Source organism: Vulpes vulpes, chromosome 6 (assembly GCF_048418805.1).
Source record: "Vulpes vulpes isolate BD-2025 chromosome 6, VulVul3, whole genome shotgun sequence".
Taxonomy (NCBI): Eukaryota; Metazoa; Chordata; class Mammalia; order Carnivora; family Canidae; genus Vulpes; species Vulpes vulpes.
In genome coordinates this window covers 80,590,760-80,618,051 of record NC_132785.1, presented here as the reverse complement: position 1 = coordinate 80,618,051, position 27,292 = coordinate 80,590,760, and the positions used below count along the sequence as shown (strand labels likewise).

Sequence of the window (27,292 nt, the reverse complement as noted above, 5' to 3'; positions counted from 1 at the left end):
CATCCTAGATATTAAATACTTCTGTGTCAAAAACCATATAATCAAGTTAACTGTCTTAGATATATATATCTAAGTTAGCATTTTTTGAAATCAAATTTCTAGGATTCCTAAATAGTTAATGTTTCCAGCTGGCATTGATATGGCTATAATGTCCCTGATTTTTTTTTTCACACAACTTTCCATGTAGTTCTGTAATTTCACTGTATTGTTCCCTTCATATTACAAGTCATTAGTAATGTTAAATTAGTGTTTATGATCAATATAACCTATGTTAATTCTTCTAGTCTGTGAGTTTCTTTCTATGGTAAACCACAGATTTTTCTCTAAATGAAATATTTGTACTCCTAATTGTTTTCCTTGCTATAAAGTCTCCCACATTTTTTAATATCAATGAGAAGTGCTTCAATATACTCAGAGGATTCTAAATCTGGCATATGTTAATATACCCTCAGTGCAGCCCACAGTGATATAACGGAGGTTAACTGGACAGTGAAACAGGGTGCTCATCACAATAACTGGGATAATTACTCAGGCCAATTCTGCATAAATAAAATTTTTCCAAGCATTTCAGAGCTAATACTTCACAATTAAGATTGTTGTCACACATCTAATGTCAGTTGCCAGGAGTATTCTCTACATGACATCAATCTTTCCTGGTCCTAAACAAATGTAAAGTAATCATTATCTCCTAAAGCTAAAAATTTATTCAGACCTCATCTGAGGACACTTCACAGTAAGAACTAAAGTATTAACAACCACAGAGCCAACACTAACAGTAGGCAGAGAGAACAGTGGCCTTTCTACATCAAGTATTGCCAGCTAAGACATTTTTAGCTTTGGTGTCAGTACTTAAGGGCTTTTGGGAGAACTATGCATAACCTCTCCAGCTTCTGGAATTTTTACCTAAGTGAGACAACACATCAGCACATTAACAATTCTCCAATATTGAAATCTATCTCTGAGGTTCAAATTCTACTTATAATAAGTTGCATATTTGCATAATCTCAGATGGAAAAACTTCTTTTCCATGTAATGACTATTTGTAGCTTTCCATCACTAGTTATCTTATCGTAGTTATTTCTGCATTGCAATACCCTTACCTTTCCTACTGATCTATAATTATTTTTAAACAAAAATTCCAATCGGATTCATTTGTACCTGCTTTATAACAGCAGGGACAGGATCTTGATCCATCACCTATCAGAAAATAAGACCCTGAGGAATATTGCCGAGACTAAGAAGGGGAGAAGGCAGCGGTATAAAGGCCCTGGAAAAATAAACACCCACTGAAAATGACAAGCCTACAATAAAACTGGATCAAACTATGACAACAGGAAAACACAGAAAAAAAGAGGTTTCATAGTTGATGCTTAAAAATTCTATTCCAGTTGATGTCCTTGAAACCCACATGATGGGGCTAGGGGCAGGGGGCAAGGGCAAAGAGGCTCTAGGCCCATGCTTGTAGTGACCAAGAAATAAAAACAGTTTCTTTGATAAGCAAAATGCACATGGATTGTGACCTTATAGCGTTTACATTCTGAAAGGGAGGTCAACATTAAATTATTGCATAGAGAGACATTAACTTGTAATGAATTTCAGTTACACAGTGCTGTGGAGCTACTGCTGTGGAGATGATCTGGTCAGGCAGAACAAGAAAGGCTTCTTTCAGGAAGTGAGTATTGTGTTGAGATACTAGGCAAAAAGGAATTGAGAGTGATGATCTGCTGAGGGGAAAATAACCATGTGGTGGGACTTTGGTGGGAGGTCACATGATGTGGAAGAAGGGTGGAAAGGCCTCTGTGCTGGAATGTAGGAAAGGTGAGGAACACAGTGTGAAATAAGTTGGGGACATTTGGAAAAGTGCTAAACCATTCAAGCATAATAAGCTGTGATGTGGAATTTTATTCATATTCTACAAGTAACAGTCTTTAAAGAGGTATGTCACGTCAGTTTTGTACTTTATAATACTCTCTCAGGCAGCCCGGGTAGCTCAGCAGTTTAGTGCCGCCTTCAGCCCAGGGGGTGATCCTGGAGTCCCAGGATCGAGTCCCACATCAGGTTCCCTGGATGAAGCCTGTTTCTCCCCCTGCCTGTGTCTCTGCCTCTCTCTCTCTCTCTCATAAATAAATAAAAATCTAAAAAAAAAAACAAAAAAACAAAAAAACAAAACAAAACAAAAAACAAACCTCTCTCTGCCTGACTATGGAGAATAAACAGAATCAGTGCATTGGTGGATGTGAGCAGATAATTTAAGAAGCCTCTGGAGTAGCCCAGGGGAGAAATTATGGTCTTTGGGACCAGGGTACTAATGGTCACAAACAGAGAAAAATGGATAAACTCAAGAAAATATCTCTAATTAAATTTGACCATATTAGGTGATGGAATCTGTAGAATGAAGGGGAAAGGTAAGAAGATGGTTCCTATTTTTTCTGGCATATGGTGATGACATTTTGTGAGCTCCAGAATATCAAAAAGAGTATCTGGCAAGATGATCAAGAGCTTAGTTAGCAACATGTTAAATTTAAGGCAGTTAGGAAATTAAATACATTAATTTGGCACTGAATACATATATTTGTGGGGGGGTTTGGATTTTTTTTTAAGGATTTTATTTATTTATTCATGAGAGACACAGAGAGAGAGAGACAGAGGCAGAGTCACACGCAGAGGGAGAAGCAGGCTACATGCAGGGAGCCCAATGTGGGACTTGATTCCAGGACTCCAGGATCACACCCTGGGCCGAAGGGAGGCGCTAAACCGCTGAGCCACCCAGGCATCCCTGAATACATATATTTTTGAGAGTCATTACAAAGTTTGCTTCTTTTTTTCTTTTTACAGTTTCCTTCTTTTGAGAATTTTATTCTCCCTTCTTTTTATAATGAGCACTACAAAAAAATAAAATAAATAAAATAAAATGAAATGAGCACTACATGATATAACAGGTTTCCTCTTGGCTATACCACTCAGGGCTATTGAACCTAATCCATTACCCATCTTATCATTCATAGTTAGCATATTATTTGTGCTATCAATAACTTTAATTTTCTGTTTTTTTTTTTTTTTCCAAGTAGGATCCCCACACAGCATGGAGCCCAGTGTGGAACTTGAACTCATGACCCTGAGATCCAGACTTGAGCTGAGTTCAAAGTTGGACACTTATCTGATTGAGCTCCTGGGGCACCCCTTCTATCAGTGTTCTTATAGCTCAAGTATCTAGGATAACTTCAAATGTATAAATATATACCTGAAGGTATTCAATGTAAAAATATATATATCTGGTTGAGAGCCTACATAATTTGTTAAACTTCCTCATAAAGGTAATATAAGAATCAAATAAGTTAATATTTATTAAAAAGTACTGGAAAGTGTCAAATGATAATATACTGATTATTATGACAAATGGTAAAACCACAGTAAATTAATATTATCAGAGTTGATAATTTATAAATCTTAAACATAGGGAATTTTTTTTCAGAAAAAATAAAAGTCTCTTAAATATATATTTAATGTCAGTAGGAAAACTTAATATTTACAAGGCATATTAGCCTTGTAGAGTGATTATCATTACTGCTATGTATATAGTAAATTATCTTTAGATGTTTATATACATATGTATATATTTAGACAGGCATGCCCATTTCCTGTTCAGATATTACTGTTTATTGTTTAAATTCATCACAGTGCTTTAGTTAAATAAGAAAGAACAGTAGAAACAAACAAAAGTTCGGGATCCCTGGGTGGCTCAGCGGTTCAGTGCCTGCCTTTGTCCCAGGGCGTGATCCTGGAGTCCCGGGATTGAGTCCCGCATCTGGCTCCCGGCATGGAGTCTGCTTCTCCCTCTGCCTGTTTCTCTGTGTCTTTCTCTCTCTCTTTCTATGTCTATCATGAATAAATAAATAAAATCTTAAAAAAAAAAAAAGAAACAGACAAAAGTACTATTTTACTGGCTAAGACTAATTCAAAATGCCACAGTGAGAAAAATTATCATCATAAAAACCACCACTACCTCAACTGTCCTACACTAGTAACAGATAGATATTCCATTGCTTCATTATTTTACTACTTCTCCATAGTTTACTTCCTCTCAGAAAGTTCCCAGTATTCCATTTATTTTTAAAGGGATTTTAATGGATGTGCTATGAATTTTCAATGAGCTATTTGAAATTTGAGGAACCTAATTAGGAATGTATTTACTTTCTCTTTTTTCAGAGTGATTAATTCCATGCAAGACTTTTAGCCTAATGTTACTCCAAAGAAAAAATAGAAAGGGAAAAGGAGATTCTACTTCTACAGAGTAATGGACTGGTAATTTAAAAATTGAATTAAGCATTAACTCAGAAGAGTCCTTCTCAATATATAAATTATTTCTGTTTAGCCTTCTATTGCCAAGTTAATTAAGTAAATCCTTTGGCCTTGTTTATAGCCATTAGTAAATGAAAATGTATTTGAATTCACTAAGTCCTGTGACTTACACTAGAGAATCTATGTCAGTAAATTTATTTCCTATGCTAACAGCTTTCATTAAGTCAGATGTTTTACTTAGAAAAAGTCAGCTTTATCTGTGGAAAACAAAAATTTATTATTTAATTTATTGTATGGACATATAAAAATCTCTGCAGGCTCTTGTGGGTTGCCTTTAAGAAACAAATCTTACATAGCTCCATATCTTCAAAATGTGTGAAATCAACTCAAACTCGTCAGGATCCTCCATTTCTTTACAAAAAGCAACACCTAGAAAATCTGAAATGTCTCCCTCAAGTTGCTTTATTTAATGAAAAGCTCAAGAACAAAAACAGCAAAAGCAATTTTTAAGATAAATGAATAAATGATGTATGAAAAGAGTACACGGTAATAAAATATGCATAGAAAAAAACCTACACTAAAATAATGATTTGTAATCTATCTTCTGCATACTCAGACTCATCATTTTATGCTACAGTTATAGTCATAATGAATTAACTTCAATATAAACTAATATATCCTTTTTATTTATGTCTTAAAAGAAGCCCTTCTATATTACTCTGAGTACACTAGCAACAACATTTTGGATGCCCATTTAATCTATGTAATAGATAGCACCACAATTCAGAAATAAATTCTTAACAACAGTCCCCCTGTTCCCTTAAGGACATAGACCTATCTGTTGCTGGCTCACTGAAGCTATACTATGTTGCAAAATAAAACTAATGTTATTAAATGTTTTCTACCCATTCTCTTCAAGGAAATTCTAATTGCTAAGCACTTTATTTTAAAAAATAATCTGGGCTAAATCAAACTTTTTTATCTTTAAAAATGCACTCATAATCTTTTTCTGTGTGGTGACATTTTTAAACAAATATATCCCTAAGAGAAGCGAGGGATGCCTACATCAAGTATTTGGGAGAAGGGGGAAAATATGTTAAATTTAAACCAAGTAAACTAGGAAAGTGGCAAAACAATAGGATTATAAGTATGAACTAGGAAAGTCTGAACATTCCTCAAGATGTTGTATTTACTTTTCATATCTTACAAACAATCATATAATTGATGTGTTTACCTGATATATCCAGTAATTAAGAAGCCCAAAGATCAACATGCAGCTGGAAATTTGTTTTGGGGTGGTGTATAATATATTACGCATCTTGTACACTCTTCATATCCACATTTCAATCCATTTCCCTACCTGTGATTTCCCTTTTATTTTTTTATAATGCATATTTATAATTTGCCATAAACTCTCCTTCAATGACACAGTGTTTGTCACTCAGTAAACCATCCAATCAAGAAAAATGCTGTTTCCTGCATCAGTCCCTTACCCTCCATATATAACTGGAGATCAAAGTCATGGAAAGGGCTCTTGATATTTAAGAATCAAAAGACCAGAAATTTTGTCCCATCTTCATAATTCATTGGCCAAGCAACTTTTATAAGATATTTGGTCATTCTGAGTCCATCTGCTCATGCGTAAACTATTATTTGAATCTCTCCTCTCTCTATGCCTCAAAGCTGTGAATATAAATAAATCATGATAATCATGTGACACAATCCTGAAAAAAAATCTCAGAAAATCTAATACAGGTTATCTACATAAAAGTAGTAACTATATCATCAGAAAGATAAAATCCAACAAAGAAGTGAAATAGTCAGTGATGAATAATCCTGGTTTTAATTTGTATATTAATTTGCAAGATTTCCAGCTAGCCTCTTCTAAGTATTTTTAAAACCACTGGAAATGATCAAACTGAATGTTGTCAACTTACTTCTGGAGCCAGAAGAGTTCCTCACTGCTGTGAAGGATTCAGCACTCTGCCTGGCTGCTGAAGAAGACGGACAAGGTGAAAGCATCTCCAAAGCTGATTCTGAGGAGTGTCAGAAGGGTGCTCAGCTACTACATAGCTTCCCGACACCTGGCTGAATGGTTACAGGGACTCTTCAAAGGAGACAAGCACAAAAAAAGTGTATCAAAATATGTTTATAAAGTATCTTGGAAAAATATAGTTGCTGTCAACTGTGTGATCAATCTCAAAATCTATCAGGAATATCACTAAACAGAATTTAAATAGATTTGCATAAAAAATAAATAAATAGATTTGCATAATGAAGCTTTCTAGTGGAATGTGCAATATGCCCGGATTCCAATAGATAGGTCAGCATTCCGTTTTTCATATTTAGAAGTTCTCTTATCTCAAAATTGAACATAATTTAAACAATTTAAATATAGTTCAATTTTCTTTGCGTTTCAATTAATTAAACTTGCAAGCTAATGTTAAAAAATTACAAAAGTTAACAAATGTTTAACCAGGCACATGATGGTGGCAATTCAGTAGTGAATGAAGCTCATAAATCCTGCCCTCATAGCAGCTAATTGTCTTATGTTGTGATACCTGCATTTCCCACAAGAGAAAATCTACTTATTTAAACACATACGTCTATGGAGAAAATAGTCAGATGTGCCACTTGTATCTTAACTTCACATCAGAAGATTGCTGATTTATACCTGTTCTGAGAGTCCCGTGTTAACCTAAATAATAACTGACCTAGGTCTGTGAGATACGGTATCTAACTTCTCCCAACATCTATACAATAGTGCCAATTAATATTTAACCATTATCACTTTTAATGCAGAAATGAATTTTAAAAAATGTTTTTGAAATGAACAGAGGAATTGTAATTTTACTTAAGCCATGACTTATTATTTTTTTTTTGCCATGACTTATTTTATCTGCAGAAGCAAAGTGAGGAATAATATAATTTCAAAAGATATTATTAAGAATCACATAAGATGATACAAAGACAATTTGGGTTTAGCTTCTTTCTGCTGTCTCCATTTGAAAAAATGTGTGAATAATCTTATAAAGTCAAAATTTAAGAGTGATTATATTATCCTGACATACCTGATAATTAGGTCTTTTAAAAAAAAGTAAAGCTACTGCTTAAAGTTTATACTGAAATTACTCAGAAATGCTAAAAAAAAAATGCATAGATTAATGGTAAAGTGGAATAAGAGTAAATTAGAGTTCATTTCAAATTATGAATCTGTCAACCAGTGCTATATTTTTAAAATTTATATTTATTACAAAAGAAAGATGTTTCTTATAGAATTAGAGAATAACTCAGATATATCACATACACACACACAGACATGAATGTATATCAATCATATGCCAACCACCCTGAGACAGCTATTGTTTGCCTTGTTATTTATTTCCTTCCATTAATATTTTAAACTAATTTTTACATTTTATATGCATGAGTAAAGTACAAGAAATACAAAAACAAATCTCCTTCTAAAGCAAGACATACACCCCTTAGAAGAAACCAATTTCAAATTTTAGAACATTCTCCCGAAATACTTTATGCATACATGAATGTGAGTCTGTGTATGTAGATTTTTTTAAGATATTTTTAAAAGATTTCATTTATTCATGGGAGACAGAGAGAGAGAGAGAGAGAGGGAGAGAGGCAGAATCACAGGCAGAGGGAGAGCAGGCTCCATGCAGGGAGCTGACGTGGGACTCGATCCCAGGCCTCCAGCATCACACCCTGGGCTGAAGGCGGCACTAAACCGCTGAGCCACCTGGGCTGCCCTATGTAGATTTTTATACAAAGATTGTACCCTATTTTGCTCTATTCCTTTTATTTCATACATTGTGAAGATCACTCCTGTTTTCTATCATCAACCTTGTTCATTCCATCCAGAGTATCTACCATATGCATACAATATAATCTGCTCATAGTGTGTCACAATTGAAGATTAACAAATCTCTAGGATTTTACCATAAGATGATATAATCAATGTCCACATACATCTATCTATGCATATTAGTGAATAACTCTATAATATATTCCTAGAAGTAAAATGCTTAGGCCAAGAAGCCTGCTACTGTAACTCTGATTATGTTCCCTCTCTGTAGTAAAAAGTTAATATAAAGCAAGAGCAAAATATTAATATCTCTAATTATTATACTAGTAACAAGAAAGGACTGATCAACAGTATTTCCATGTCTTTATTTTAGCATGAAAAGCATAGTAACTGCTACAGTCCTTTCTAAATTCCAATAGCCCAAAATTCTTTTTATGTATGGTTATATCATTTTATAATGATAACATTTTTCCTTTTGTTGCAATACCTTTTATTAAGATCCTCTCCCAAGAATCAAATGAAATAAAAGCATATTCTTATACACTGGTATGAAAAGTAGGGATAGAGATTAAGTCCACTAGCCTTGGGTAAGGTCATATGCTAGTCACAGGCAAGGCTGAGACTCTTCATCTAGGACTATCTCACTCCAAATCAATGTTCCCCTATCTCATAATGTAAGGATTTCAGAAAACCACTATAGGATTCTATATTAAAGAAACACAAATAAGGTGCTAGGTTTTTGTCTTGTTTTGTTTTGCTTTTTAAGCCCATATATTTTGGTCAATGCAATGCCAAAAATAGTAGATTTTAGACTGGTATTCTAATACTACAATTTTGTAGTATGATCTTATAAAGATGTCCTTTCCTAATTGATAATATCTTGAAATAAAACATCTTATAAGAAATTCTGATCAGTCCCTTAGTTCCAAGTTGTTGCCATATTGGCCTTCTTCCACAGTCTTAGGAAATTTGGCAACTGTTATTTTTTATGTACATGTATTCCCAAGAAATATGGTTCTTCATCCAACAGTATCTTGAATGCCGACCTTAAACTCTGAGAGAACTCAGGAAACATGGGCAAAACTCAGAAAGTTATTAGGTAAATTTTTTTTTTCAAAATGGAGAATCATGACCCCTTCCAGCTCCTAGTGGTATCCTCTTCCCCTCTACAATGTCTTTGCTAAGTTGTCTGAACATACACTTTGATTCAAATCTCTCTACAGATAAAGGCAGGTCTTTAAAAGTCTTATGAGCCTGGATTGGAATAGCGATAACCATGTTGCTCAGTTTTCTCCCTTAAAATGAAAAAATAATATTACAAAGAGTTGTAATTATTTCAAGGTATCATACATTACCAATATGGAATAAAATTCATGGTAGGCATGCGATAATTTTGTTTCCCTCAGGAATTTCTTCCTAAGGTTGCTCTAAGTTTTGCCACACTGACCACTAAAGACACCCTTGAATTATTTTAAGGTAGCAGTAATATAATCTTAAGTATGTCCTTCAAATTTAAAGATCAGAGCAATTATGAACCCACCAAATAGCACCATTCCTTATATCTCTCCATTTTACTTTAATAGAACAAAATAACATGAAGGAGGTGTTCTCATTGGTTTTTAATTATATTTACCATGTGTTGAAAATGATTAAAAAGTAAACATTTAGTCATCCAGATGTTTAATCCACATGATGCAGAAAGCCAGCTGTTTTGATATATATGATGAATAAACGAATTAGATGATTTCACTGTAAGTAAGTCAATCGCTTATTTGATAATCATGTAATGATATATTGTTTGGCATGATCTTAGTGGACTACTCCAAAAATGAGAGTATAAGAAACACTATTTTATAAAGACAAATAACTTAAAAAATTTTGGACCAGAAATATAGAATAAAATCAGAAATTATTTTACATTAATGGGTCTTTGAAATACATAAATATTCAGGAGGATTCATATAAATACTAAATATTACTAAAACATGCTTGCCTCATCACAGTACTGTTAAACCTAATTTAAAAATTAAATTAGAGGCACTGATTGAATATGGGAATCCATTTGTGTTATTGAATAAAAGTGTACCATATACCTAGTAATAGGAAAATATTTACAAATTATTATACATATCCAGGATCATATGATAAATAAATTAATGCGCCACAAGAGTATTTGCTGTTTAATGTAAATGTCACATTGTAAATGAGAACGACTAATCATTCCTTTCCTGTAATAGCAAGAATTCAGCAGCTAAATAAAACATAAATCTTGGTGACCTAAAAATTTCATTACTGCATTTATTATTTCCTGTTAACAACTCAAGAAAATAATTTTAAGTGATGCTGTATTTCAGTAAGATACAACGCAAGGTGGAGGCCTCTTTGGGAGGGGCAGAGAGAAGATAGAGGTGGAATTGGCTTTGCATCGTTTTTACGGGACTAATTTATTCATTAAATTTCATAATCGTAATTTAAAATAATGGATGTTTTTATCATAAAAACTCTAACTTAATATCCTATTTAGTGAAGAAAATCTGACTTTAGTTATAAAAATACTATTTACTAGATTGCGGTTACAAAATTCTTATACAAAAACAATAAGTATAAAATAAGGCCCAACTGAAGTTTTTTGAGCTAGCAAAGTATTTTTCCTTGTATAACTAATATTTCCTTGAATGATGGAATCTGAATCCAAAATAATAACAAAAAATTTTAACACATAAATCTTTCACAAGATAAAGTCACCCTGCTAACATTTCTTGAAATTTCTTTGAATTTCAAAGTTCTGGAAACATTTTTTCTTCTTCCAAAAGTCAACTGAGTGGCACATCTTCAACCCTTTGTGAAGTGAGAGAATTGTACTATCCTAGCTCATGGTTGGCTGAGAATATAAATGTCAATCTTGCTCCATTTCTTTGAATACATGGAAAAATAAAATGCAACATTCTAATTACACTTAGTGGTTTGGCAAAAGTCAGCAGACAAAGATCAAAGTCACACTAATGTGCATGTCAGTGTATGACTTTGGTAATAATTTTTTTTCAACTAAAAGAAAATAACAAACTTATTGATACAATGTTTATTTTAACTATATGTATCTATCTATCTATCTATATATATATATATACTGTTTCCTGTCTCCCTCTTTCATCTCTTCCTCTTTCCCTTCCTTCCATCAGTCTTCAGTGACTCTAAATGATTTAAATGTTATGTCTTTTGTTTTCAAAATGATTACAATAAAACCAACATCATAATGTAATTGTGAATGTTATCTATTACACATGTGCACACACCCGTGAATGCGAATAGTACAGGCACCCAATACTGTAACTTGAAAAAAAAAGTTTTATTATTTTAAGTAAACCAAAAATCTCTACATTTCCACCTATTTTTCAACTGATTTCCACCTAATGTTTTATTTCCTCCCACTCCTTTCTTCAAGTTTCACACCAGGACAAGACATCAAGTCTTGAGTATTATTAGTCCATACTGACATTAGTGCTTACTGTGAACATCATTGCAGCTAATTATTACATAGTAGCAAACATACATATTAGTGTCTCCTTATCTCAATCAATATCTGACCATTTTGTTCCATGATCAATCATTTATTTAGACCCTTTATACCTGCCAACTGTTTCACCAATCCCTCTCGCCCTTCCTCTTGCCTCTTCTCTCTCTTCCCTGTCCCTTTTTCTTTGTCTCTGTCTCTCTTTCCTATTCTCCTCCACTCTTTCTTTCCTTTATTCTCTCCACCTCACCTCTTGCAGGTGAATTCAGAAATTATACCATAAGGAATCATAATATTATATACTCCTTAAAAGTAAGAATTTTTCAAAACACATTTAGATAGAATTTCAGAACATGTACATTATATTAAGTACCGTCTTCAGAATTCTGACTCATGCCTAAATTTGTAAAAGCCAGATCAATTTTAATATGAAGATGATAAAATGTGTGTCCCATTTTTTATTAATATATATCATACACACAATACACGAATACACTTCTTTTTAACATTAAATATAATAGATTAGACTTAGAGGTGGGAAGGCCGGTGTTTGTGGGTATAAAGGATTAACAAAAGGAATTGCCATGGTAGAACTGTTATATATTTTGACTGAGTTTATATATACCTACATATGTGATAAAATTTAGGGAACAAAATGTAAATACCCACAAATATATGTAAAACTGATAAACTGAATAACATAGGCAGATTGTCTCAATGTCAGTTCCCTGGTTGCAATATTAGGTATTGTACTACAGTTATACAAAAGGTTACCATAAGGAATAAAACTCTACAGAGGTTATATGGGATGTCTTTGAATTATTTATGCCAACTACATGTGGATCTACATAATGGTATATTATGTGCCTTAAAGTGACTCTTAAGGGCCAATAATTTCTGGCTGCAACCTCAGCATTCATTAATAGAAAAAGAAATATCAAGTTTAACATTGTAGTGAATTATTTGGTCCTTATCTCTTTTTTTTTAAAGATTTTATTTATTTATTCATGAGAAACAGAGAAAGAGGCAGAGACACAGGCAGAGGGAGAAACAGGCTCCATGCAGGGAGCCCGACATGGGATTCAATCCCTGGCCTCCAGAATCACGCCCTGGGCTGAAGGCAGCGCTAAATCCTAAACCACTGAGTCACCCAGGCTCCCCTATTTGGTCCTTTTCAAATCACATCTGGGTTACAGTGTGTCTCACAGAAAGACTAGAGTAAACTAAAATCCATTAGTCAATGAAAAGGATTGGATTGCACCTTGCTTTGGGTACTAGAGTGCATGAACAGCATTACTACTCAGATGGGGACTAGATTTTATACCAGGAATGTGTGGCATGGTAAATTATCGAACTGCTGAGTACTCTACTGGGTTGAGGTTGAGTCAAGTCTCTACCTGTTCTTAATTGATATTTTCCTTTTTTAGTTAATCATAAAAGAAAATGGAGATTCCTGGTGTTTGGGAAATGTGAGATGGTTTAAGAATGGGAGAAAATGCTTAGTAGTGTGGACAAGAATTCTGCGTTTTTCTGGTGGTGGTTGTTGTCTCTTCAGTTTTAATCAATTTTAAGCCTTGATCAAAATGCTTTACAAATTATATTAAAAATACATCTGGTTAAAATGTATAAATCCAAACAAAGCTTTATGATATAAGTAAACTGAACTCATACATAGGCATACTATAGTTAGATAGATAGATAGATAGATAGATAGATAGATAGATAGATGATATAGTAGAAAAAGCTATACAGTATATATATTAGAAATACATACTTTAAGCATATATGAATAGATATTTTCATTAATCACATCCATATAAGTGTATATTAGAATACTATATAATTATATATAGTGAGATATTTTAATGTGTATAAATATAAGTGGATAGAGAAAGAGGGAGAGAGAGACCATGCTTCATAATAATAAAAACCATAGAGCATATATATATTTCACTAGTCAGTGAGTTGAATATGAGGCTGTAAGTCTTGAGTAACTACTGAGAAGCTGTGAAGTAGATTCACAGTATACTTAAAAGATTTTGGAGCAAACTCAGACAATCCAAGGACCACACGAAGATTGGGATCTGAAAACACTGCAAATATGCTGAAAAGCAATATGGGTGTAGAAAATACCAAGATGCATAAGCACTACAACTTTCTGGGGATGAGGGCTGGCTTAAAATCAATCACACTTACAACTACAGAGAAGAATTAAGAGAATGAAAGTAAGGAAAAGCACATTTATAGTGTACAACTAATGGTATCTTATGTACCTTAGATCTCTTATTGGCCTATAAACTCTTTGAGTCCCTGTAACATCATATGGATAATTGTATGCCTGATAGTGCCAACCACGCTCACCTACATACAACAGACACTCAAGAAATACAAATTAAAGAATTTTAACTGTAGACAAAGGAAATCATATACTAAAAAACTCAGGGAAGTTACCACTTGAGGAGAAAATTTCTAAGAAAAAAGATGACTCAAGTAGAGAAGAAAGTTCTGAAAGTAAAATTAGTATTATATGATACAACTAGAAATGATTTTTGATGACAAAGAGGTTATTGGAAAGAAAGTTAAATCACAAAGATTGCACAGGAGAAATTCTCCATAAGGTCAGATTATAAACTGGCATGTATAAAACAGAAGAAAGGACGCAGAACCAAAGATGAATATAAAATAGTGTTTGCAAAGCACTTTCAGGTACATTATTTCATTAGACAGTAACCCTGCTGTCCTTGGTCTTTTCTTGTTCAGCATTTTAATACTGACTTGCAAGGGGACAGAAGAAACAGTGCTTATTAAATCTATGAATCTGTGACTGACACAAAACTGGGATTTAAAAATGTCTCCATAGGTTTAATGGATGGGCCAAGCCTGTCAAAATGAAATATAACAGAGCCAAAGGTAAAGATGCTTAGATTAAAAAACTAAACTATTATAGTGTAGGGTGAAGGATATGTCTTTAAAGGCAGTTTATATGAAATACACTTAGGGTATTAATTGTCTCCGTAGTCCTAAAGGTCAAGAGTTTGAGGGCTGCAATCTCAGCATTCATTAATAGAAAAGAAATATCTAGAACAAAAAGTTTAATAGACACAGAGAATTATTTCATCCTTATCAAAGCACATCTGAAATACAGTTTATCACTCTTAATTTTTGTGAAACATGTCTGGAGACAGACTCCCAAAGAAAGCAAGGCCAATCCCAACCACTACAATGAAAAACAGTTGAAAACTAAAACTGGAAATATTATCTTGGGAAAAAGCTAAGAAACAGGGAAGATATCTTACTGTACCATTTGTAAGAGGTGGGAGGAGGTGGTGTTAAAGTCTAGAGGCTTGGAATGGAGAACAAGAACTGCATTGGGATTTTGTACATCAAAGAACATGCTATTTTCATGGTACCACATCAGTATGGTCTGCCTTACAGCTCACTGTTTGCCAACACGTTCATTCTGTATAATTATCAAAGAGGACATTCTTGAGTGAGACTTAATGTTGGAAGCGATAGCCATGAGAATATCTCCTAGATTGCCTCTAATGAGCCAGGCAGGGGTAGGCTCGTCCTTCTTCAAAGGCAAACTGACTTGCCTGTACCCTGAGAGTGTGACTTTATGGTGTGGCCTCTTCCAAAGTGATGAGGAAAAGAGATACATGTCTAACTAACTAAATTCATCACTGAATTTATAATATGATAAATATTTAAGATTATAAATGAGAAAAGTCACCTCAAAGCCTCAGACATATCTATAAGCAATACCTTCCTACTCCAACACATCTGTGTGTGGGAGGGGGGTTTAGTGTTAATTATTTTTTCAATATGTTCTAGTTTGTGATTTTGATGTCTAACCAAGGGGATTGTAACTTCCTTTACAACTAAAAATGCATGCATTTAATGTTACTGTTAGTGCTATTAGCTCTGTGAACTTTAAGTCTCTAAGAGCACAATTTAATTTTCTTTTTTAGGGTGATTACATGCATTAGCTAAATGATTCTGCATCGGTGTAACTAACCTCAGAATAAAATAAAAGCCAATTTCAATATTTTTTATGTGTGTACTTTACCATTTTCAAAGCTTTTTCACACATATTATTTAGAGTGATCTTCAAAATAGTCTTACAAGGCAGGTAGCACTGTTATTTGATCTCATTTCCAAGGACCAAATAGAAAAAGGCATTTGTACAGAGACATACTGCTATTTGGTAAGAAGTCAAAGAAAAGACTACAGAATCTCTGATTCTTTTAAGTCTCTTTCCATTCAACTCCATTTTCTACAATTTTAGAAAAGTTATTCATGTACAGGAAACTTCAAGTAATGTCAAGAAAGAAGGAAATTGATAGCACTATAATGCTATCAATGAGAGCAGTAAGAAATAAAATGGAAGTTTAATTCATAGGAACCAAATTGGTAAATCATTTATGCACACTTCTAATTTATTTATAGAGCTAAATATTGAAATTTATCTCAATATCTCAATATATCAAAAGTGATTAAATTGAATATAAAATGTATTTTAATATGGAACTAAAATTTAGAGACAGTTTCAAAATGTGCATGTAGTCCTAGACCTATTGATGTTGGCTTGAAGTTACCACTTTTGAGATTACATTATTAAAATCTGTGGTTTCCTGGCCCGCATCTGTAACTCCATTTTTTAATTACTGAAATAATTTAACGGTAATGACACTTAAAATTAGGATAAAATTTTCTCATCTAATCAATGAAGTTCTCTTGATTCAATGTCCTTAATTACTTAGTTCTGTTTGCACTTGTTCCTCATGACCATTATAATTGACTCTTTCACTATCTTTTACCTACATTAATACAATAGTATCATAAAGGTAATTTTTGTTTCTGTCTTATCACAAGACAACACGTCCTCCATATTTTCATTTTGCCACAACAATTATTTCTATACAATAATTGATAATTTCATATCAAATTATATGTCATATATAAAATTCTAGTATCACATACAAGGCCCATAAGCATCTGGCTTCAACCATTCTTCATGCCTTTAGGCTCCAGGAATACTAACCCATTCCTTTTTAAAGACAAATTTTAAAATCTCACACTATACTTGCAAATCTTCAAACCAACTTGCCTTTTGGATATATGAGGCCTCTACACTGGCTGCTTCTTCAGCATGAAATATTCTTACCCTTCTTCTTTGCCAAGCTAACTCCTTATCTTCCAAAATTAGCTCCACTATTGAAGTGAAACAGAGAGCAAAAACAAACAAACAAAACCAAGAATGGGTCACACGACCAAATTTATATTAACCAAAATTTTTTTCTGGCTAATACTGGCCAATGTAGAAGAAGAGAAACAAGTTAGGAGAGGATTTCCATAACTCAGGACACAGATAAAATTTTTAGAGTAGGATGGTGGCAAGAACACAAGTAGACCTTGGTACAGATCTGTCTGATGTTGGGCTACTGCAAACACCATGTTGCAAAGAGCACACCTGAAATCACCAACTAGCTTTATGATTATAAGCCCTTTTACCTAAGCACCCATGATCTCATCTAATATATTTTAAATTAAAAAAAGCTTTAAATGAGATCATGTAAGTGAATAATTAACACATAAGCTTAAAATATAGCTGGTAGTCAAAGAGGAGGTTTACCTTTTTAAAAGTATCAAATAAAGTAAGTTTGAGACAAATTTAAAAAGTAGAGGAGCAGAACGTCTGGGTAGCTCAGTGGTTGAGTGTCTGCCTTCGGCTCAGGGCATGATCCCAGGTCCAGGGATCAACCCCCGTATCAGGCTCCCTTTGGAGAGCCTGCTTCTCCCTCTGACTTTGTCTCTGCCTCTCTGTGTCTATCATGAATAAATAAATGAAATCTTAAAGAAAAATAGTAGAGAAGCATTGCAAATACCAGATGCACACTTATAGAAGAACATGACTCTCAAAATTCCTATATCTAAAAACGTAATGTCAACAATAACAACAAACCAACCAGAAAACCAAAAGGTTTCGATAATTTCAACAATAGGCAAAAGGAAAAGATAGAGTGACAAAGACTTGTAGTCTCTGTGTCCTCAGATCTTAATCCTAACTCAAGGTACTCAACACTTTTTTTTTTTTTTGGTTGTTTTTGGGCAAATTAATTAATTTCTTGCATGATCAAATATTTTGACTATAAAGTAAGGCACTCGGAGTATATAAAAACAAAACTTCTCACTTTTGAAACTAAACATCTAGATACCAAATGTTCATTTTATGCAGACTACCTAGCACTAGCCATGTAATAACCTAACAAGGGCCTTTTATTCCATTTAAAACCAGGGTGCAAAAATAAAGAAAAAAATCATTTCAATTAAAAAAATAAATAAACACCTCTCTCCCGGTGGTAGCTACACTTGTGGTGAGCATAGCATAACATACAGACATCAATTCACTGTGCCATATGCATTAAAATAATACATTGTGCATCAACAATACTTCAATTAAAAACTAATCTCTTCCAAAATAGTACTGAAAACATCAAGAGCTGTTCAAGCATTATTTAACAAAGGTAAAAAATTATTGAAAGTATAAAAGTATTTTCACTCAAACTAATAATCTTCTTGTAATTTAAAGGAATTAATGTAAGATAAATATATAAGGATAGGGAATAGTTTTTGATAGTCTGATTACTTGATAAATGGTGAAAAGTGAATCTGCTTCGGAAAACCTTCACTTTGGATTTTTAACTGCAACTCAGATTCATTTTTTAAAGATTCAATATGTAAATAAATAGTTAATTCATATGTTAAACTGAAGGGGAGTTTTTAAGCCAAAATGGACAAGTCTTTAGCATTATCAGTTAGTAAGTTCATTTTTCTTAAGAGGCCTCACAAAAACAACATAGTTGATCAATTTTTGATGGAGTTATTAAAATTAAAGTTGCCATTTTTGTCAAACTGATAAAAATGTCTCCATCTTAAATGATCAGATAAGTTAAGAACATTAGAACCAAGGGACTCATAAAATGTTTTGGCTTTAAGATAAAAGACAGCTATAAAATTGGAAACTTTCCCAATCTTATGCAGTAGATTTGATGGATTCCCTTAACGATGAGGAATTAAGAAAGTTAGAAGTCTAGAGAAAGACTCTTAGTCTTATTTGCAAAGGAAATCTGAGAGTTAAAGGACTAAAAACCTGTATAAGGATCATGCAATGTATTATTAAACCATGTCTTGTCTTATTAAAACACAGAGATATAGGATTTAATTTATTTCTATAGTTGAATTTTTTTGACCAATTTTTGAAAGAGATGTGTTTTTCCTTCATTGAGAATCTCTGAGTTCATTAAAATGATCTATCTCTATGAGACTCAGACACTGTTAGATTTTTTTGCTAAGTGATTCTATCCAGTCTTCATTTTCCTCTCAATTATGGATTTTTTTAAAAAAAAAAATGTTAGTCTGAACTCTCAAAGGGGTAGTTACAGCCATTTTATTTGTGTTTTCTTAAAAAAAAAAAAGCAACATCAACTAATTTTGTCTGCATGTACTTTAATGATTGCTGATCCTGCAAGTTTATCCAATAAATATGACTAATGGCAGACCGCCCAAAGTGAGGCACAGCCTCTTAAATTTTGTGAAAGCCACACACGGAACAGAAATATTGCCAATATCATCACTAGAATCTTTCTACTAAATTAAGACTGATCTGAAAATAAGGATGGACCATGTTATTGCAGTGTCATGAAAACAAAGCAGATACTACCTGAAATGAAAAAAGTAAAAGCTCCTTAGGGATGTTCTAATGTAATTTATGTGTGATTAAAGCTAGAAGAAATTCCTAAAGAAGAATTTAAGGAGAAACTAAAGTGGTTTTCTTAGGAAACAGATCATGAATGAAACTGCTTTAGGTGAAAATGAATTTAGAACGATTTAGATGGTTTTCCTCCAATAGACTTGTCATACTCTCAATAAATCCTAAATGTTAGAAGTTTCTTCCAAAAAAACTTTGAAAAAAGGTCTAGGTGTTTCTTAATGTAGAGAGACTGAAAAGTAAAGCTTGTTTGGGTACTTCAAAAAAGCATTTAATAATCAACCCCTAAGCAAAGATATAAGGAGGGTGATTTTTTTTCTCTGATCTTTTCCTTTTTGTCCATGTGTCCCTTTTCAGTATCCATTCCTGACATCACAGGACAGTAAACACCTCCATAGTATCCTGGAATACCAGTTTAGTCCTATCTGAAACTGGCCTTTCTGGAGTGAAAGTAATTATATTTGAGATTACTGGCCACCTCATGCTCTCTGTCCCTTAACACACATACCTCTTAAAAGCAACACAACTTTCACAGTTGAAATATTTGAGTCATATAGACAGTAAAAGGACTTTGGCTCAAAGTCCTATATGCAGCCAAAAGCATTGACAGTATGAAGATCCATACTTTTCAGGCCTCGAATCTGAATATTTTGAAATTTTTATTATTGATAGTTTGACTTCATTTTTATTTTTATTACTTTTACTATTTTTATTTTTTACTATACCATGCTGCTTGACTTTTGCTACTTCACCTCAATTGGTGACTTGAGATTTATAGAGCACTCACTTCAATATTAAATGTTATTAAGGTAAAGCATTACCAATAAACAGCTCGCCATTTTAATTTAAAAATGGCTTTTAAATTAATTTCTAGTATTAAGATTATATTCCTCTAGGCATGTATAAAGTCATTAGCCTCAAATAAATGATTAATAAGAAGTCTTGTCACTGTGAAAGGCCAATGGATGTTCCAATTTCAACTGGAAGTGCCTTACTACATGCAAAGGCTTCATAAAATGCCAAGATATTATAATCCTGTCATAGAACAACATTCAAATTAAGACTAAGATATGGTGAGACGCCTGGGTGGGTCAACAGTTGAGCCTCAGCCTTCAGCTCAGGGCCTGATCCCGGAGTCCCAGGATCGAGTCCCACGTCGGGCTCCCTGCATGGAGCCTGCTTCTCCTGCCTGCGTGTCTCTCTCTCTCTCTCTCTCTCTCATGAATAAATAACTAAAATCTTAAAAAAAAAAAAAAACTAAGACTAAGAAAGGAAAAAGAACTAGAAAACAATCTGAATAGATTTGAATAATCTGACAAAGAAGATGGTGCATCAAAATCTAAAGAGGCTTTAAAAAGTAAGAGACTGATTCCTGTGATGGCCATTAAAAAGTCAAAAGAGTAGGAAAAAAAAAAAACCCTGAACATTTAGACTGTAGAAAAAGTATGACTAAGTTCATATATATATATATATATATATATATATATATATATACATATATGATTTTATTTATTTGAGAGAGAGAGAGAATGAGCAGGGAGAGGGGAAAGGGAGAGGCAAACTCCCCACTGAGCAGAGAGCTTGATGTGGGGCTTGATCCCAGGACACTGAAATCATGACCTGAGCTGAAGACAGACGCTTAACCAATTGAGTCACCAGGGCTCCCCAAAGTTCATATGTATTTTCAGGGGCACATCAGGCTTTAATTTCAACATTCTAATGTCCTTATGGAAATTGATGAATTACAGATATTCTTCTACCTATTTTTTCTAAAATGTTCCTGAAAGGATCCATCCATGTGTGTTACTTGCTCTCATGCACATTAGCAAGAATTACATTTCACATGGTATATTTCTTATCTAACGAAGATTGAGTCACACCAAACTATGACTTAAGAAAGAGGAATTTTGACTGATAGGAATTGGGAAGAAAAAAATGAGGCAATTTATAGAAAAGGCAAGAAATAGTGAAAGCCCCATGGATTCCTTTGGATAATCAAATTTACAAAACAGGATAATTAGGATCACTGATGTTGAAAACAATAAATGGGAGAAGCAAAGTCTGTATTCTACTTCTGAGCTCCAAATAGGAACAGTCGCAAATAACAAGCCAAGCTATTTAAGTAACGTGTTCCCATTTTGCCTAATTAATCTATTATGATCATTGGTCACACTTGGTACTACCTGCTTGGGTCTGTAAAAGTAAGCTTTAAAAAAAAAATAACTAGATAGAAGCATTATCAAGTAACTTATGAGAAATTTCAACCAACTGTGTCATAATTTTCTTCTCGGGAGAGAAGAAGTTAATAATTTGAACAACAACTTTTTCCAACAATTTTTTAGCTCAACAATGAGAGGAAGCAAAAAATACATAAAATTGTAGTTAAGAGTAAACAGTGATTCCTTCAGAGAAGAAGAGTGTATGTCTTTAGTATATGGGGACATAGAGATCCTATGAAGTAGATCTCTTTCTTGGGAGAGCTTCTAAGAGTTTAAAAAGTAAAGCAAGATGGTTCAGTGGAGACTGAAAAATATTACTTGGCCAGCAACTCTCTAAAATAATTACATAGCTGGGGCAACTTACTGTAATCCTAGCAAATATTAACCAACACCCGACAAATAGATTGGGCTGAGAGTAAGAAAGGTATGCCACAGCAACTGAGGAATTAAGGAGTACTTCTGGGTTTCCATTTTGAGCCAGTAGATACGTTTCCATGTATCAGGCAAGTGGAAAATATCTGGTAAGGGTTAGAAGAGACAAGAAGGTATCCTACTAGGCCTGACCTGCCACATGTTATAAAGGAATGAAATCTGTGAAGATGTAGTCAATTGTTAACTGTTTCCAAATAATGGATGAAGCCATGTAAGCAAATGGGAAGCAGAAAGCATGAGGTAAAAATCAGGTTCCAAATCTGATAAACCCCAGCTTCTTAGGCTGACCCTACTTAATAACTATCACTTGGGATGATGTAAACATCTTTATGCCTCCAGTTTTTCACCCCTAAAATGTGAATGCTAATTCTAGGCACCTTGGTAATGTGGCCATAAAACTTAATGAGAGAATGAATGTAAGGCTCTATACCTCACATATAAGTGCTCACTAAAATTTCTTAACTACCGGTAAACTTGATTAGTCATACTAAACTACTAAGAAATAAGAAATGAAAAAAAGACAAAGCCCCAAGGCAAAATATCCTACTGGTTTTCCACATCAATATGATGAATAAAAGTAATAATTTGGGACCATTAAAAAAAAACTAATCTGAGTGGATGCAGGAAAAAAATAAGGTAATTTCATGTTAGAAAATCTACAGAGCCTTTGAAAAGTAGTAACTAATCACTGAGATATGAAATAAGAAGATGAAAGAATAGGAAAAATGATGCTTTTACTGTATTTGTGGAGAAAAGATAAATTAAGAACTGACGTGATAATCATACAGTAGGTAAAAAAGATTATGTGTATAGGCGAAAATAATTATTGCAATACAATAAATTCCTAAGTTTAGTTCATTACATTATGTTCTATATTAATGACAACATGTTCCTAAAATATGTTTACAATTTTAAATTTCTCAACCATGTTTACTCAGATTATATCTACCCTCAACAATATAAAGTACGACTTTAAAATGTTCTATAAAAATGGAATATGAATATTTATTACATTACCCAAAGATAAAAAAACTGACCATATTGGTCATATTTCTGCCTAAACCATACCGTGATATGTTTTTGTACTTTTAATTAGTATAAGTCATTCATATGAGCTCATGAACATCATTTTTAAAGCTCAAATGTATATTAGAATAAATTTTAGATAAAGGTGCTAGCTAATTGATAATGAAATATAAATGTGTTCATCTGCTTCAAAAACTTTTAGTTTGTAATGCTGGCCTCCAAGACGTGCTGAAAACTTGAAAGGTTATTTCAGTCTTGCTAAGTGTGACAAGTTAGGCATGGCTTTCAATGTTTTGAAATCATTTGAATAAGATATTTAAAGGAAATATTATTTTTTTTCTTTTAACAGAGACTGTCATTACATTTTCTTCTTTTTTTTAAATTGTATTGTGGTAAGAACACTTACCTGAGATCTGCCCTCTACACAGAATATTTTTTTAAATATTTTATTCATTTATTCATGAGAGACACAGAGAGAAAGGCAGAGACATAGCCAGAGGGAGAAGCAGGCTTCCTGTGAGGAGCCTGATGTGAGACTCGATCTCAGGACCCCAGGATCACGTCGTGAGCCAAAAGCAGATACTCAACCACTGAGCAATCCAGCTGCCCCCTTCTACAAAGACTTTTAAGTCATAACAGAGCATTGTTATCTAGAGGGATAATGTTCTATAGCAGATCTCTAGAATTTATTCATCTAGAATAACCGAAATTTTATCCCCATTTCCTCCTACCGTCAGCCCCTGGCAACCACCATTCTACTCTTTGCTACTATGAGTCTATTTTATAGACTCATATAAGTGAGATCACAAAGTCTTTCTTCTTCTGTGACTGGTTATTTCACTTAGTATAATGTCTTCAAGCACAATCTGTCATTTCTTATGTTGAATTTTACTAAAAACTTTTAGCAAACATTTTTGTTTATATTTCTTTTTGGTCTGCTTTGGTTTGTCTCTTGCCTTCTCATCCAATATTAAATTTATATACTCATTCTCTCCCAATATTTTATATATATAATAAAATCTTAAAGGATGAAAAGAATAAAATTATTTAAACAATATTTGGTTTGTCAGAACAAAAGGTGTGATCAGAGAGAATGTAGGAGAATATAATGAAGTTGTATTAGAGGTAAACTAAAGGTTATGGATTACTAAGTGAGTTCTATGGTGCTATGATAAAAAACAATGGTGAAGATAAATGCTGTATGTGGGTGACCTGAAATAATAGCTCTTATAATAGGAAGATAATTTTAGCAGTGATTTCTTAAAATATGCATATGCATAATGGCTATAAAAATACTATGCAATATGACTACAAAAGAATGCTATAGTCGGGCTCTTTTCATATGTTAAAAACTCATACATTTTAAAAGCTATCAGCTTAGGGATCCCTGGGTGGCGCAGCGGTTTAGCGCCTGCCTTTGGCCCAGGGCACGATCCTGGAGACCCGGGATCGAATCCCACGTCGGGCTCCCGGTGCATGGAGCCTGCTTCTCCCTGTGCCTATGTCTCTGCCTCTCTCCTCTCTCTCTCTCTCTCTCTCTCTCTCTCTGTGTGACTATCATAAATAAAAAATAAATAAATAAAAGCTATCAGCTTAAAAATAATAAAGTACTCAAAATATATAAATTTGGCTGAAATGGAAAAGCTTTAGAACAAACAAGATGGTATATTTCAATAAATATGTACATAAACCCCTTTTAAATGATTTGAGTGCCCAAAGGCAGAATAAGAGTGAAACAACAAAAAGAGCACAGTCCTACTGTGTTCTTTTTGCTTTTCATTTGATGACTAAAGACAAAAGATTCTACTTGTTCATAATTCTGGAAGGTCAGAGGAGAAGCACTTCAGAGAAGTCACAGAAGACCATGAATCTTTCTAATCTGACACTCTGCAGTCCAGCATTCAGCTTCATCTTAAGGCTACTCCTCTTTGTGGTTGTAGGACCGCTTCTAGTGGCACTTGTTTCTTCAATTCCACCTGCTGCAAGGGAAGTGGCAAAAACCTAACTAATCATGAAAAGTATCTTTCTACCAGTTTTAAGGGCTTAACAGAGGTCACATGTCCACTCATAAAGTAGTGGAATGTCATTCACCAATGTGCTTAAGAGCTGGGTTTCTGAAACCAGTTGTTAAGAAGACAGGTAGGATTATTTTGACTGGCTTAAGTTAAGCAAGCCTAGGCTGTGGAGTTTTGGCCAATCACCTAAGTGGCTATGCAATCAGAAGTAAGATGGATTCGAGGAAATCAATCATAATGTCTATTGCACCTGAGAAGACCATCCTTTCCAACTAATATAAATAATTTTAATTCCAGAAACAAAGTATTTTATGTTATGATTTTTAAATGCAATATAGGTAAGTATGTGTAAAATATAAGCTTAAGAATGGTTGCAATAACTGGTATTTTTGCCTGTTTTTAGCAAAAGACAATTTCTCTGCCCTTTCTAATCCTTGTCAAACAAATCAAAGGGCAGGTACATAACTTGACATTTAATAATATGGTTGGCTAATTCAATAAGCTCAATGGTCACTTGTACTAGTGATACTTCAAACTGCAAGACAGAAAAGTACATATTCTAGAATTACATCCCATAACCACCTTATTGTGAACCTACTTGTCAGTGTTTAGCTTTCATAAAGTAGATATGGTATTTCCTTCTAACAGATGAGGAAGTAGAGGTATAAAATGGCTAAGTAACTTCTCCAAGGTCACTGAGTTAATAAGAGATCCAATACCATAGTCAGTTCTCTTAATACAATCCAATTATCTTTCACTACATGCACTGAAAGGTGTTTACATTTTATCTGTGCCTAATAAGATGTTAAAAGTGGTATGTTCTGTCTTAATTTTGGGAGAGATCACAGAAATCAAGAGCACAAGAGTGACAAGTATGCTTATATTTCACAGTGAATGCATTTCCTTAGGTTGCCATGCATAATTCTTGCCTCAGCCATTTGTCTATTACCCATATTTGGGTAAACTAAAATAAATCTAGTCTTGTTTGCTAACATGAGTTTCACATCTGATCAGCTGGAAATAGGTACTTCTGATTCATCACTAATGGACATCATTGATGGAAATATAACCCTCGAGGATCCCTGGATGGTGCAGCGGTTCAGCACCTGCCTTTGGCCCAGGGCGCGATCCTGGAGACCCGGGATCGGATCCCACGTCGGCCTCCCGGTGCATGGAGCCTGCTTCTCCCTCTGCCTGTGTCTCTGCCTCTCTCTCTCTCTCTCTGTGTGACTATCATATATATGTGTGTGTGTATATATATATATATATATATATATACACACATAACCCTCTTTGCTTCCAATGTCCCTAGTCAAAATGGCAGCCATACAGCATATATACCAGGAAAGCAGGATCTAAAACCTGTTTAGTGACTTATGGCTCATTACCCTCTCATAGGATAAGTAAGAGATTTGTGGCTGAAGAAATGAGCAGGCTTCATCTTGGAGGAATTTGTAGAAATGCTGTGGCATTTTCCCTCCTTACACTTCATACAAGAAAGGAGGTATGTGATTCTCCCTCTCTCTTAAGTTCAATGAGGAACATCAGAGGGACTGTTCCTAGAGATTGACTTGTGCCTATTAGAGGTTAACATAGAAAGTTGAGACTGATACTGGACCACAGCTTGGAAAATACTAAAGGTAAAGAGATTAATGGCATTCTAGCTTGAGTCATAGAAAGTAAAATAAATAGACACCTTAAAGCACTAATGTATAATCTCATGAAATACTACCACAGGGATGTATAAGAAAATAATCACTAATATGAGATTTTTTTGTCAATTGGCTTGACAAAAAAACAAAGGTTGAAAGAATGAGAGAAAAACTAGAACTCAGAAAAATAATTTCATTAGAACAAAGACTTCATTGAGAGCTAGGACTTGAAGAAAAGAAATAAGGCAGAAAGCCAGATAGGAAGCAGGGAGAATTAAAAACTCACTTGTTTCTGAAAGAACAGTCTCTATCTGCAAATTAAGACCAAATATGAGATATGACTTGAGGTCCTCTGCTAAAGGAGGAGGTTAATAAAAAACTGAAGATGCAGAGCTGGAACGTGGACCTGTGATATGGAGCCATAGAAAGCCATTCTGATTCCTACACTATAAAGCTATTTTAAAACCTGAGATAAAGTCAATTAAACATTCCATATTACTGGATCAGAGGATAAAATGTTCTAATGACTCATTACAGAGGAAGAAGA

The 27,292-nt window shown here is 33.8% G+C and overlaps 1 protein-coding gene across 8 annotated transcripts in view; it reads right to left on the bottom strand.

Moving 5' to 3' along the window:
- Window positions 1-27,292, bottom strand: part of LRFN5 (leucine rich repeat and fibronectin type III domain containing 5) — a 235,571-nt gene that overhangs the window by 122,469 nt on the left and 85,810 nt on the right. For 6 of the 8 annotated variants that reach the window (XR_012002147.1, XR_012002149.1, XR_012002148.1 and 3 more), the window contains one exon: window positions 6,237-6,406. The exons of the other annotated variants lie outside the window; for them this stretch is intronic. The gene's annotated coding sequence lies outside the window, so the exon portion shown is untranslated. The remainder of the gene's footprint in view (window positions 1-6,236; window positions 6,407-27,292) is intronic. 8 annotated transcript variants of the gene reach the window in all.